Below are 14,092 nucleotides of genomic sequence, written 5' to 3'. Positions count from 1 at the left end.
GTCATTGTGCTTTGTTCCTAATGACCTCGATGTCGACGGGACGTTAAACCCAATCTTCCTTCCTTCCTCTGTGAAAATCAGACTCTCATATATCATTTACTTCACTTAATTCCTTTGGCTGCTATGGGGGCATAGGGCATCCAGGAGAACACACCATCCGCAATTTGCCTCAATTCTGCCCAGGTCTTTCCAACTCTTTTTGCTTCCCCTTGCACTGTCCTCTTCCATATGCCCCTGGGTCCTCCTCTCTTCCTTGTTCCCTGGGGATTACATACCAATGCTTTCTTTCTCGATGCCTCCCTCTGGGTTTCTCAATGTGTGCCACAACCACCCCCACTTTCTCTCTCGTATATGGTCTTCTATAGGTACCTGGTTTGTTATTCGCCAGAGCTCCTCATTACATATTTTTTCTGGCCACCAAATATTCATGATGCATCAATGACATCTATTTATGAAGCTTTATAACTGGGACGTTATCTTCTTATCCATTTTCCAGCATTCACTGGTGTACAGAAGGACAGACTTCACATTTTTACTAAAAATACGGATTTTTGATTTGTACCTGATATTTCAATTTTTCCATATTGGATACAATTGTATGAAGGCAGCATTTGCCTTTTTAATGCGGTTTTTCACGTCATCTCCAACTCCAACATCTTCCGTCACTATACTACCCAGATACAGGAATGAGTTGAGTCTCCATCTATTAATGGTGTAATAGTGGCACCTCCATGTATCCCTGAATTTACTCTCATTTCCTTTGTTTTTACTATATTTATCTTGAGGCCAGCAGTCTCTGCTTCTTCTTTCAACAAGTTTAATTTAGCTTGCATATCAGTCAGCCTTTGAGCTAATAAAACTATGTCATCGGCAAAATATAAACCCTCCAGACGCTCATGGATCCCCCATTGAATTCCTTGCCTCCTGCCTGCTGTGACTCTTCTCATAATTGAGTCTAGAACAAGTAGAAAAAGTGTTGGTGATAAATCAACCCTGCCAGACTTCAGTTGTTACTTTTATGGGCTCTGTCATATTTACCTTGTGGAGTACGCAACATTTGTAGTCATCATATAGATCTTTTATGATGTTTAAGATTTTCTGTGGTTTACCACACTTCCGCAACACCTGCCAGATCACTTTATGTTTCACAGAATCGAAGGACTTTTGAAAATCAATGAATGCCAGGCGCAGGGTTGCTTGAAATTCTTTGCTTTGCTCTAAAATGATCCTAAGAGTGTTAATAAGATAAACACAACCGCGTTATGCCCCAAAACCGCCCGATTTTCATGAGACTTTTTCATTCTGTTTAAAATAATTCTGGTGAGGACCTTACTAGCCACTGACAACAACATCATATCACGCCAGTTGTTACAGTCTGACAAATATCCCTTTTTTGGGAGCTTACTACCAAACTATTTTTCCACTCCACACTCCTTTGGAGATTTGTCTTCAAGCCAATGCTTCAGGAAGATATGGAGCATTTTAACAGACTTTCAATATCAGCTTTTAAGAGCTCTGGTTCTATGTTATCTAGGCCTGGAGCCTTTGCATTCCTTAGCATTTTCAAAGCAATCCTAATTTCGTCCACTGTGGAGCAATGCAGATTTATATCTTGATCTTCTTCAACTTCCTCTGAAACATCTCTTACTTGTTCCTCTTGGCTGTCTTCACAATTTAACAGTTCCTTGAAGTGCTCCTCCCATCTCTGTAGCTGTGCCTGTTGAGTTGTAAGCATCACCTCATCCTTCTTCTTAACTGGCCCTTCATGTCTGAACTTCTTCATTGACAACCGTTTGGTTATATTGTAGAGCCTTTTCACATTTCCTTGTCTTGCTGCATCTTCTGCTAATTTTGCTTACTCACCTATCCATTTCATTTTATCTTGATGTAGCCATATTTTCCCTTTTTTTTCGCTTCTGTGTATTCTGTATGCGCTTCGCTCTTCTGCCCTCTTGTCTTACAAAGATTAAACTTCCGTTTTAGTTCTTTCCTGTGGCCGATTTCATTCTATGTTGCATCAGAGATCCATGCCTTCCTTTGATTTCTCTTAAATCCTAAGATTTTTTCTCCCACATCTAAATAACTGATTCTTTGCCAACCTATTTCAGTTCCCTCTTCCATAAAGTTTTCTGAAATGAAACCTTGCTAGGTGTCCAGGTCATGAGGTGGCAGCCCCACCAAGACACTCGGGGGCTGTGGGCTGATAACCCACACTACCAAAAAACACATATCACAGAAACTAAAATGAGAAACATAAAATTCTCTTGGCAAATTTCTTTCTGAGATTGCTGTCTGAAATACTCCTCTGTGATACTGAGAAATGGATGATTGAGTCAATAATTAGATCACTGAATACTAAGGACAATAGATATGATGGAGTGCCTAGCAAAATATTAAAGTACTGTGCTGCACATGTTAGCTCTGTATTTTGCCGTTTTTGTAATTTTTCCTTTAAGAATGGTCAGTTACCTGAAGGATTGAAGTACTCAGCAGTAAAGTCGCTTTATGAAAAGTGAGAAAAGGGCCATGTAGACACTTACAGACCTGTTTCCATTGCATAAATGTTTGCTAACGTTATTGAAAAGATTGTGTATGTAAGGATAATTGACCATTTTACATCACATAATTTGCTATCAAATGTACAATTCAGCTTTAGAAGTCGTTTAACAACTAAAAATGCTATACTATCTTTTCTCTGTGAGGTACTGGATGGATTAAACAAAAGATTTCGAACGCTAGGCATATTTTTTGATTTAACTAAGCCATTTGATTTTATTTATCACAAAATACAGAATACAGGGAGTGACTCAGAGTTGGTTCACCTCTTACTTTAGTAAGAGACAGAGAAAGGTCATTATTCACAGTGTTGAGAATGGGTGTGATATGGGTATGGTCAAACGGGGGATGCCCCAGGGTTCAGCATTGGGGCTGCTCCTGTTCCTTATTTATATAAATGATATGCCCTCTCATATTATGGGTAATTCTAAAATGTTTTTGTTTGCTGATGACACTAGCTTGGTAGTAAAGGATGTTGTGCACATTCTCTCAGTTTCAAATAGTGCAGTTCATGACCTTAGTTCATGGCTTGTAAAAAATAACTCTAAATCACAGTAAGACTCAGTTTTTACAGTTTCTAACACACAATTCTACAAAACCCAGCGTTTTAATTTCACAGAATGGATATATGATTAGTGAAACTGAACAGTTTAAATTCCTAGGTGTTCAGATAGATAGTAAACTGTCATGGAAAGCCCAGGTCGAGGCTCTTGTTCAAAGACTTAATGCTGCCATTTTTAGGTATCTAAAGTAAGTGATCGTTCAACACGAAAATTAGACTACTTTGCTTATTTTCATTTGCTTATGTTGTATGATATCATATTTTTGGGTAACTCTTCCCATTCTAAAAGGATATTTTTGCCTCAGAAATGGGTGGTTTGGGCAATAAATGGTGTACGTTCATGAATCTCTTGTTGATCTCTGTTCACAAGTCTGGGTGTTTTGACACTGGCCTCTCAATATATATATATATATTTCTTACTGTCGTTTCCTGTTATTCCCAAGAATAAGCAGCTTTCACTCAGTTAATACTCGGCAGAAATCCAATTTACATTTGGATCGGACTTCTTTAACTCTTGTGCAGAAAGGTTTGGTGTATACTGCTGCATCCATTTTCAATAAGCTACCACAAGAATTCAAAAACCTTAGCAGTAATCCACGCGCTTTCAAATCGAAACTGAAGAGTTTCCTCTTGGATCACTCCCTCTATTCTGGTGAGGGGTTCCTAGAAAAATTAAGCTGATTCTTCTGTTATATTGTTGATTGCATATACTTAAACTTGTGTCTTGATTTTTTTGGGTTCATAAACATTTTCTTTTTATCTGTTATTACTTTTATGTTATGTTATGAAGAATGTTTGTAAAAAATTTATCTCTTGTCTGTTTTATATGGCAATTGAAGTACTTTTCCTTACATTTGACATGGTTTTTTTTTCATTTTTAAACCAGTTAATGTCAACTTGGACTCGCATGGAATTTAATTAATTTTAATACCTAGAGCTAACTATCTACATAGGTGGGTACCTATCTAAATTGCTCTTGAATTTGAATATTTGGGCAAATGTGGATGATTTGTGGTTAAAATGTATTCTAACTTCACAAAAAAGTCCTATACCCAAACCTCTAGACGTCAGTCAGATCGGTACTAAACGTTGCATATCGATAGAGTATCAACCAAAACATATACACATATCAAACCAACGTTTGCATCACCTTGGTTCCCAGAACTACTGAATATAGACGTGAATATTGTATCACAGACATAGTCCTTTTGACTGTTCAGAGATGTCACTAAACCCACCGAAAGATGTAAACCACCATGCATGAGCAGCGCCTATTAGACGGAGGACGTCCGACAGCTGATCAGTTCCAGTCATTCCACCAGGAAGGAGGTACACTGCTCGTGTTGTCTAGTTCAACCATGCTTAGACGGTCAATACCGCGGTTCGATCGCGTCCGCATTGTTACTTTGTGCCATGAAGGGCTCTCAACAAGGAGTGAACCAAAGCGATGTTTTTCATGGAGGAGATACAGAGAGACAGGAACTGTCGATGACATGCCTCGCTGAGGCCGCCCAAGGGCTACTACACAGGACGTCGTGTTACGACTTAATCGGTGCGCAAAAGGCTGCATGATACGCAACTTCACTCCCGATGTTCATGGCGAGTACCATCTTCGCAACCATGACACCATGCAGCACGGTACAGATGAGCCCAACAACATGCCGAATGGGCCGCTCAGGATTGGTATCACATTATCTTCACTGATGAGTGTCGCATATGTCTTCAACCTGACAATCGTTAGAGACATGTTTGGAGGCATTCTAGTCAGACTGAACGCCTTAGACACACTGTCGAGCGCGTGCAGCAAGGTGGGGGTTCCTGCTGTTTTGGGGTGGTATTATGTGGGGCCGACGTACGCCGCTAGTGGCTATGGATGGGGCCATAACGACAATACGATACCTGAATGCCATCCTACTACCGATAGTGTGTAAGTAGGCTGTTTAGGTTTTTATGTTGGTAACGCCATGTACCACTCTGTATGAAAATCACTGACTGTGCTGTGTGAAGTCTGTGGCTGGTTTGCATTGATGGATTATTTGCTATTGTAGTGTTGGGCAGTTGGATGTGAACAGCATGTAGCGTTGCGCAGTTGGAGGCGAGCTGCCAGCAGCGGTGGATGTGGGGAGAGAGATGGCAGAGTTTTGAGAGCGGATGATCTGGATGTGTGTCCATCAGAGACAGTAAATTTGTAAGACTGGATGTCATGAACTGATATATATACAGGATGTTGCAAAAAGGTACAGCCAAACTTAGGGGAAACATTCCTCACTCACAAAGAAAGAAAATATGTTATGTGGACATGTGTCCGGAAACGCTTACTTTCCATGTTAGAGCTCATTTTATTACTTCTCTTCAAATCACATTAATCATGGAATGGAAACACACAGCAACAGAACGTACCAGCGTGACTTCAAACACTTTGTTACAGGAAATGTTCAAAAGTCCTCTGTTAGCGAGGATACATGCATCCACCCTCCGTCGCGTGGAATCCCTGATGCGCTGATGCAGCGCTGGAGAATGGCGTATTGTATCACAGCCGTCCACAATATGAGCACGAAGAGTCTCTACATTTGGTACATTGTGTAGACAAGAGCTTTCAAATGCCCCCATAAATGAAAGTCAAGAGGGTTGAGGTCAGGATAGCGTGGAGGCCATGGAATTGATCCACCTCTACCAATCCATCGGTCATCGAAGCTGTTGTTGAGAAGTGTACAATCACTTCGACTGAAATGTGCAGGAGCTCCATCGTGCATGAACCACATGTTGTGTCGTACTTGTGAAGGCACATGTTCTAGCAGCACAGGTAGAGTATCCCGCACGAAATCATGATAACGTGCTCTACTGAGCGTAGGTGGAAGAACGAAACTAAAATGAGCTCTAACATGGAAATTAAGCATTTCCAGGACACATGTCCACATAACATCTTTTCTTTATTTGTGTGTGAGGAATGTTTCCTGAAAGTTCGCTCGTACCTTTTTGTAAAACCCTCTATATTATGACTTTTGAACACTATTAAGTTAAACACATTGTTTGTTATCTTTCAAAATCTTTCATTTGCTAACTATACCTATCAGTAGTTAGTGACTTCAGTAGTTAGAATCTTTTATTTAGCTGACAGTATTGGCGCTTGCTGTATTGCAGTACGTCGAGTAACGAAGATTTTTGTGAGGTAAGTGATTCATGCAAGTTGTAGGTTATTGCTAGTCAGGGCCATTCTTTTGTAGGGATTATTGAAAGTCAGATTGCGTTGTGCTAAAAATATTGTGTGTCAGTTTGGTGATGATCAGAACAAGTAAAGAGAGAAATGTCTGAGTGCGTTCAGTTTTGCTCAGCTGTTTGAAAATCAAATAACGTAAGGGGTTTACAAGCACAATCATTCATAAATTTTTCTAAGGGGAGGTTTCATATGTCCACCCTTAGCCGAGAATACCTCACTGGAATCTTCTGATTTTTTCTTGTAGTTTGTGTAATTTGTGTAGCTATTATTTATTGCTAGAACGTAATTGTAGAGAGAATTTCCTTTGTAGTTGTAGTTTTTCATTGTTGTACAGTAAAACAGTTGAAGCATGCATGTAGAATTGCACCAAGTATTTCGCAGCTGCGCTTGCAGTTAACTAGATATTATTTTCAGTGCTATGTTAATGTGTTTTCTTGTTTTTGCTCTTCAAATTGTGCTTTTCTTGTTATCTTGTGAATTACCTAATAACTATGGCGTGTGAAAAACGTAACACTAGACTCCAAAGTAAATTGAGAAACGATAGTGACGACGAATGTAGCTTATCAGCACCACCGTGTAGTGAATTAACAGACATTCAAAGTAGTAATTTGGCAATTGTACATAGGGAAATGGAGCGGGCGGGAAATATTGGTGTAGACAGTGAAACAATTAGTGAACAGGGAAGCATTATCGATCGATCGGTCGGCAACAGCTCGCCTCAGGAATCCGAAATGACAGGACACAATCTTGCAAATATCGTAGATTCAGGTTTTGCGTCCTCACCATTTTCTCAAATAAGTCAAGGCACATTTTCTGCTTTTCAAAATGCGAATATTGCCAGTTCAAATTCACTGCCGAATAGCACTGTGGAACATGTTTCAGACACCAGTGCATTGTTATTACAGCTAATGCAAAAAATGGGACAAAGGCTACAAAAGTTAGGCACAACACTTGAACAAAATCAGAAACAAATGGGGCAAAAGCTTCATAAATTAGACATACTGGAACAAAATCTTCGAAAGTTAGACACAATGGAACAACACCAGAGACAAATGCAGCAACAGCTTCAAATGTTAGACACCACGCTTGGACAAACACGTAAAGGTTTAACTGCTGAGTTACTTAAAATCGAATCAAAATGTCAAAAAATCTGTAATGACGTAAAAATACAAATTTGTGAGCATTTGCAACCTATTTTTTCGCGTCATGAAAATGCATCACAGAATCACGAAGTAGCCATAAAGGAGCTGCAAACTTTTGTTCATGAAAATCACGACACCTTGCAAGAGAAAATTGACTCAGTTGCATCTACCGATTCGGTTACACAGCTTGCAATAACTGAGGAAAACTTAAAGGACACAGTAGATAAGTTTTCAACACAAATGGACACTCTGTAACTTGGTTCAGAAAAAAACACTGAGGAAATCAGTTCATTATCGGAGAAAGTAGCCGAACTTTCGGATCAGTTCACTAACTTATCTATAAAGGTAGATGATGATCTGCATGACACAAGACCCGTAGCCTTCATTGACACAGAAGAGTATGAACAAATTAAGAAATTCAAACAAAATCAGAATCAAATTAATACGCAATACAAAAGAGATATCTGGGAAGTACAAGATCAGTTGGCGCAAGTAATACAAGAATTACATATTTCAGAGGAGACTGGCGCTCCAACACAGGAAGAGGGACTTACAAATACGGAAAAGCCACAAAATAATAACACAGGGCATTTCGGAAATTATGAAAGAAATTGGCAAGGTGTATCGAATTTTGAGATGGAACCGCCGACACGACGTAACAATGACCGATATGCGACTCACCGACATGATGACTTTGACTATAAGCTGTTCATTACTACACGTAAATTCAAAACATTTAAGAATTCTGGCAACGACATTCATCCACAAGCGTGGCTTCATCAATTCTCTCATTGTTTTCCTCACAACTGGTCATTAGAGCACAGATTAGAATTTATGTGTGGCTATTTAGAGAATGAACCAGATGTAAGAATGCGATCGGTCATTCACGATTGTCACAGTGAAGGAGAATTTTATCTTGCCTTCCTCTCAGCATATTGGTCTCAAGCTACATAAGACCGAGTAAAACATAGCATTATAATGATGGAACATTTCGAACAATTTCAATTTTCCACTCTTGAGAAATATTTTGAAGACATGTTGCACAAGAATCAGTACCTGTCAAACCCATACAGCCCCTCAGAACTCATCCGCATTTGCTTAATCAAATTGCCTGAACATTTATGACATATTATTTTGGCAGGATGTTGCAAAGGCGACACTGAAACTTTTCAGGGATTCTTACAAGAATTGGAAATTGACACTGACAATCGCAGGACGCGAAAATAGGAACACAGCAATTACAGGTCACCTCCGTCACAATTCCGTGATGAAAGAAATAATAAGTGTACACAAGAAGGCTATTCTTACAACGTAAATCGTGACCAAAACAGTCACCACCCGTATGACAACCGTTGGCAGAGTAGTAACAGTTACAGAGAAAGATCGCATTTCCGTAGTAATGAATATGACATAGAGAACCATAGAAACAGACAATATGGGAACCAAAACAATTATTATCAAGGGAGACAGAATAACTTCAGACGCAACGGTCCACCGCGCAGTTACAATTCTGGGAGAAATTCTTCACCACGTGACCGACAAGAAAGAAATTATGGAATATACTGTCATGACGACAGACGATATAATCGTAACGACAGACCTGAATTTCATCAGAACTGGTGGGATTCAAACAGGGCAGGGCCCTCTCGACAACGCGAATTTGTAGAAGTTAGGTCTCCTAATCCCAATAACGACGCGCGCCACCAAAGAGACAGACAATGACTCGCACCGCAAGCAGCCATGTGCGCTGGCTGGCTCCAAGAAAAATAACATAGACGCTAACCTTGAGAAAAATTTTAGCATTTCTTACCGACGTACACAGCATGAAAATTCCTTTGAAGTTGAAACTCTGTGCACTAGTCTTTGCCATAAAAATTTTCGCTTCATGTTACTGGTACTCTTTGTCACACTTAGAAACTGTTAACATGCAACTATGTTTTAAATTAACTTTCCACCAAGAACCTAGGGAACTTCTTTAGACAAGTAATTACAAATGCATTGTTATAGTGAACAGGCGACACAGTGTTATTGTGTGTGTAAATTCCTGCTTGATAGTTGCACAATTACGTGACGACTATAAGGCTTACATACTTAGAACATATACCGGTACTGCTAATGAGATTTTAATGCAACATTTTGGTTTACTTGAAAATACATTCTGGATTTAAAGTACTTTCTGAGAGATACCAGATGACACAGTTGCTTTTGCAGTGTATCTGTTTTATATCTGCACAGTTTTTCTGTATTATTCTGGAAAGTAAAACATGTTTTAAAAAGTAACTTTTGTGGTATAGCTGCAATGAGACAGCCTTTTTCGTAGCACAACAATACGTTACAGTACAGTACTTACTTCATCATGGCAATAAGCGTAATAGCTACGATATCTATATGCAAAGCATTTCACTTTTGTTTATGATGAGGTGAGTACATTGACTTCTGCAGAACTTTGCTTACGGAGGACGATAACTACGACACTTCCACAGAATTATCTTACAGCAAGACGCACATTTAGCGCTACAGGACACGTATTTGAATGATTAATTTTGTACTTAAGACATTTATTTTTAAAGATTTTTGAATTACAAAGATACAAAGGTTTTCCGTGATACAGTTCATTCCATCGCTATAATATGGAACACCTGAGGGTATAATTACTTTAATCCTCAGGGGTGTACACGCTTACTTTGTGTACCATGTGTTTGGCAAGCAGAAGGAGCCCTAGTTAATATGGTATTTGGTTATACAACTTTACACATAAGTACCATATTTCTCTAGCACATAATTACACAGCTGTCTGATCATTTAACTGAGAGAGACAAACATTTTTTTTACTACAGTGACGTCAGTCACACATGTTTATGCAATTAACACTTATGAAATTGTATTTTGTCTGTACTTTGTGCACTTTTCATATTTTTTTCGGAACCATTGTGATACTATGAGAGCTTTGAATGATGTATTTGGTATGGGATCATGATTTTTAAAGTACGTTTAAGGTAGATGACACTTTTGAAATGAGCAGAAAATTTCTTTTAGGTTTTGAAATTATTGCAGAAAGCTTCGACATTTTTGAGATTTGACTCAGGTGTTATGATGTTATTATTACGACGACGATGTGTATTATGCTGTAGAGGTATGTTTATGATCAATAAGCTGATGCTATATGAGCAATTTGATTGTGCTACATATTTATTATGATGAAATATTGACGAAGTGTTGACGAAAATGTATATGTGTAATAAGGTAAGGAATAATGTGTAGTGGTTAGGGACTCTGATCTGTGAAAAAGGATGTTGGAAACCAAGAATCGTACTTTAAGAGTTATGAAATGTGTGTAAATGCATGAATGTATCACAATGCTGACAAAAATTTTGTGGACGCTGTTATATTTATAGGATTTTGTTTCTACACATTAGACTGTCACTGTAGCACAAACTGCAGACGTAAATATTTCGGTAAGAAAGCTAACTGACCTTGACGTAATGTGTTATGGGCGCCCAGCTGTGCCAGTCGCCTGGAGAAAAAGCCATTAGGTGAAAAAGAAAAAAAGAGGCCATTAACCTCGCTATTGTAGAAAGCATTTCAAATAAAACACACCCATACTTGAAACATATGATTACAGTTTTGAGCTCCTAGTTGCTGATATTTACTGAAATGCCTAATGAAATGATGAGAAATATTTTATGTCTATACACCTGATTATGACTACTGTCTTTCTAGTTGAGAGATTTTTTTACTGCCTTATGAAATGCCATATGGTTAGTGAATTATGTTTGATGCTTTGCTTTGTATATATATATATATATATTGTCCTATTTTGTTTAATATCTAGTTTCTAGCTGCACTGCACCATTGGTTAAAATAAAATTTAATAGATGTACTAATTTAAATACTTTCTGTCTACAGATCCATTAAACAATAATTTAATGATCTACTTTCTTTAAAAAAGGGAATACAAATAGAGATTTCGCTTCACAGGAATTGCATAAGTAATTTTTTAACGATCTGGTAACTTGTCTGCTAGAGTAAGTTATCGTGATGCATCACTCTAGAGATGAGATGTGACATAGGTATTAGACATGGCCATCTTTACTGTAATATTTTTCTGCTTGAGCTTTGTCATGTTTAGGTATAAGTTATAGCATTTGCTGCTGCTTTTTGCCAGGCATAGTGCTACTAAATTTCACTTTGTATTACTCTGTTATGCCAGTTTTATTACTGATTTATTTTTCTTGTTGCTGCACATTGGCTCATATTAGTTGTAATGTTGCATTTGCTTTGCTAATTTGGATATACTGCTGCTTGCTTTGCCAATTTGCATTTTTTGTCATTGCTGTTTGTGTTAATTGTTTTGTGATGTTGCAGTGCCTCGTCCCTTAGTTTATGCATCTGAGCTCAGTAGATTTAAGTTAGCTTAAGAGGGGGTAGGCTATATAGGAGAATGAGTTGTGATGAATTGGAAGAAATGCACTGAGAAGTTATATGAAAAAGATTTGGGCCAGAATGAGTAGTGTACAATGAAGAATAATTATTTTGAAAGAGGATATGAACAAAACAGTAGTGTTTCGGGACAACAGGTATAGATAGGACTTTTTGGGAATGATGATGAATGAAGGGAGATCTCCAAGAAGTAAAGAAAGTTTTGTTGCAAAACACTGCAGAAAAACAAACCCTGCCCTTTCCTTTTGTGTTATTCCACTATGTGTTTGTGTACCCTTGTGTATTTGTGTTCTTCCTGTCTTTATGTGTTTATCTGATAAGAGTTCTGTTGTAGAATTTTTCTACTACTATGTTATTCACATTTTAAAGACGTTTAGACATTATTAATTCTGTTCCGTTCCAATGCTCATGAGTGAAATTAATGTTTCGAAAACTAATCTCATTATTTTATTTATTTACTTATGTCATAATTCCTGTAACACTGATGTACATCTTTATTTCTATTCTTTTGTAAAACCTGTATTACTACAAATGCTATCTGTAGTATTATGTTTTTAATGATGTTTTCTGTACCTTTCTGATTGTATCCTCATGTTATAAAATTGTAATTGACACCAGTTCATCAAATTAAGTAACTTGTAAGCATTCATTTCAGTGCACACATTTCTGTTGGTCATAGTATATGCACAATATGTGAGAAGTTGGGACTGTTATTGTTTGCAGTGTGTTAATAATTCAGCAAGGGACTGATTAACAGCATTGCTGGTTCTAAGGACAATTCCAAAAACTTTGTGAGTGCACAAGTGGTGGTTTATGGACTTGCTATATTGTACGTAAGACTCTTCAATGGTGATTGTGCACCTGCACAGTCGCAACCGGTGGCTGCTGGCCGTCTTTACAAGGACTACAGTGGGTCTGCATCTTTGATGGCCCACCAGTACCATTATTTCTACAAGGACTGCAGTGGGTCTGCACCTCTGGTGGCCCACCAATACCATAATCTCTAACAGGACTACAGTGGTCTGCTCTGTGATGACCTACCTATCAATATTCTTCAAAACTTCGACTGACTCTGCTGTGGGTTTGCTCTGTTGTGGCCCATTGCCTGTCTGCATGTCAAGAGACAGCACTGTCTTTCCATTGGAAGGACAACACTACTTCTTCAAGACTGCATGAAAATCCACTACTTCCGTGTGCATTTTCTTTTCCTGCTCAGACTTTGAGAAAAAAAAAGAGACAGGACTGTCTTTATGAGAACAATTTTTGCTTTTGACCAACAGTACATCAATAAGTGTGTGCATTTGATATCTTTGTTGTTGTAATTATGAAAAATTTTATCAAATCATTATTGGCCACTGCCCAAAACAATTTGTAAAATTTTTTGTGTGGAGCATAGGGGCTATGTAAGTAGGCTGTTTAGGTTTTTATGTTGGTAACGCCACGTAGCGCTATGTATGAAAATCACTGACTGTGCTGTGTGAAGTCAGTGGCTGTTTTGCATTGTTGTAATATTTGCTATTGTAATATTGGGCAGTTGGATTTGAACAGCGCGTAGCTTTGCGCAGTTGGAGGCGAACCTCCTGCAGTGGTGGATGTGGGGAGAGAGATGGCAGAGTTTCGAGAGCGGATGATCTGGACGTGTGTCCATCAGAGACATTAACTTTGTAAGACTGGAAGCCGGCCGGACTGGCCGAGCGGTTCTAGGCGCTACAGTCTGGAACCGCGCGACCGCTAGGGTCGCAGGGTCGAATCCTGCCTCGGGCATGTATGTGTGTGATGTCCTTAGGTTAGTTAGGTTTAAGTAGTTCTAAGTTCTAGGGGACTGATGACCCCAGATATTAAGTCCCATAGTGCTCAGAGTCATTTGAACCATTTTTGTAAGACTGGATGTCATGAACTGATATATATATATATTATTATTATTATGTGCGATTGGACCCATACGGATCACGCAAAGCTTTTCCGATTCAATTTTTTTATTCTCCAAACTTCTCTCATCCTTTCCCCATGAATTCTCTTTCTTTCCTCTGTCCATTTGGTCCCCCGCCTCTTGCAAACTTCATTATCGGGCTGTACTTTCCAACTATTGATTTTTTGCCTGTATACATTTCTGTTTATAACTTCTGAAGAATTCATTTGTGCATTTGCTAGATCTGTTTTGGTTTCTTGTATCCA

This window comes from Schistocerca piceifrons, chromosome 8 (genome assembly GCF_021461385.2).
Source record: "Schistocerca piceifrons isolate TAMUIC-IGC-003096 chromosome 8, iqSchPice1.1, whole genome shotgun sequence".
Lineage (NCBI taxonomy): Eukaryota > Metazoa > Arthropoda > Insecta > Orthoptera > Acrididae > Schistocerca > Schistocerca piceifrons.
The sequence above is the reverse complement of the archived record's forward strand: the minus strand, read 5'-3'. Positions refer to the sequence as shown.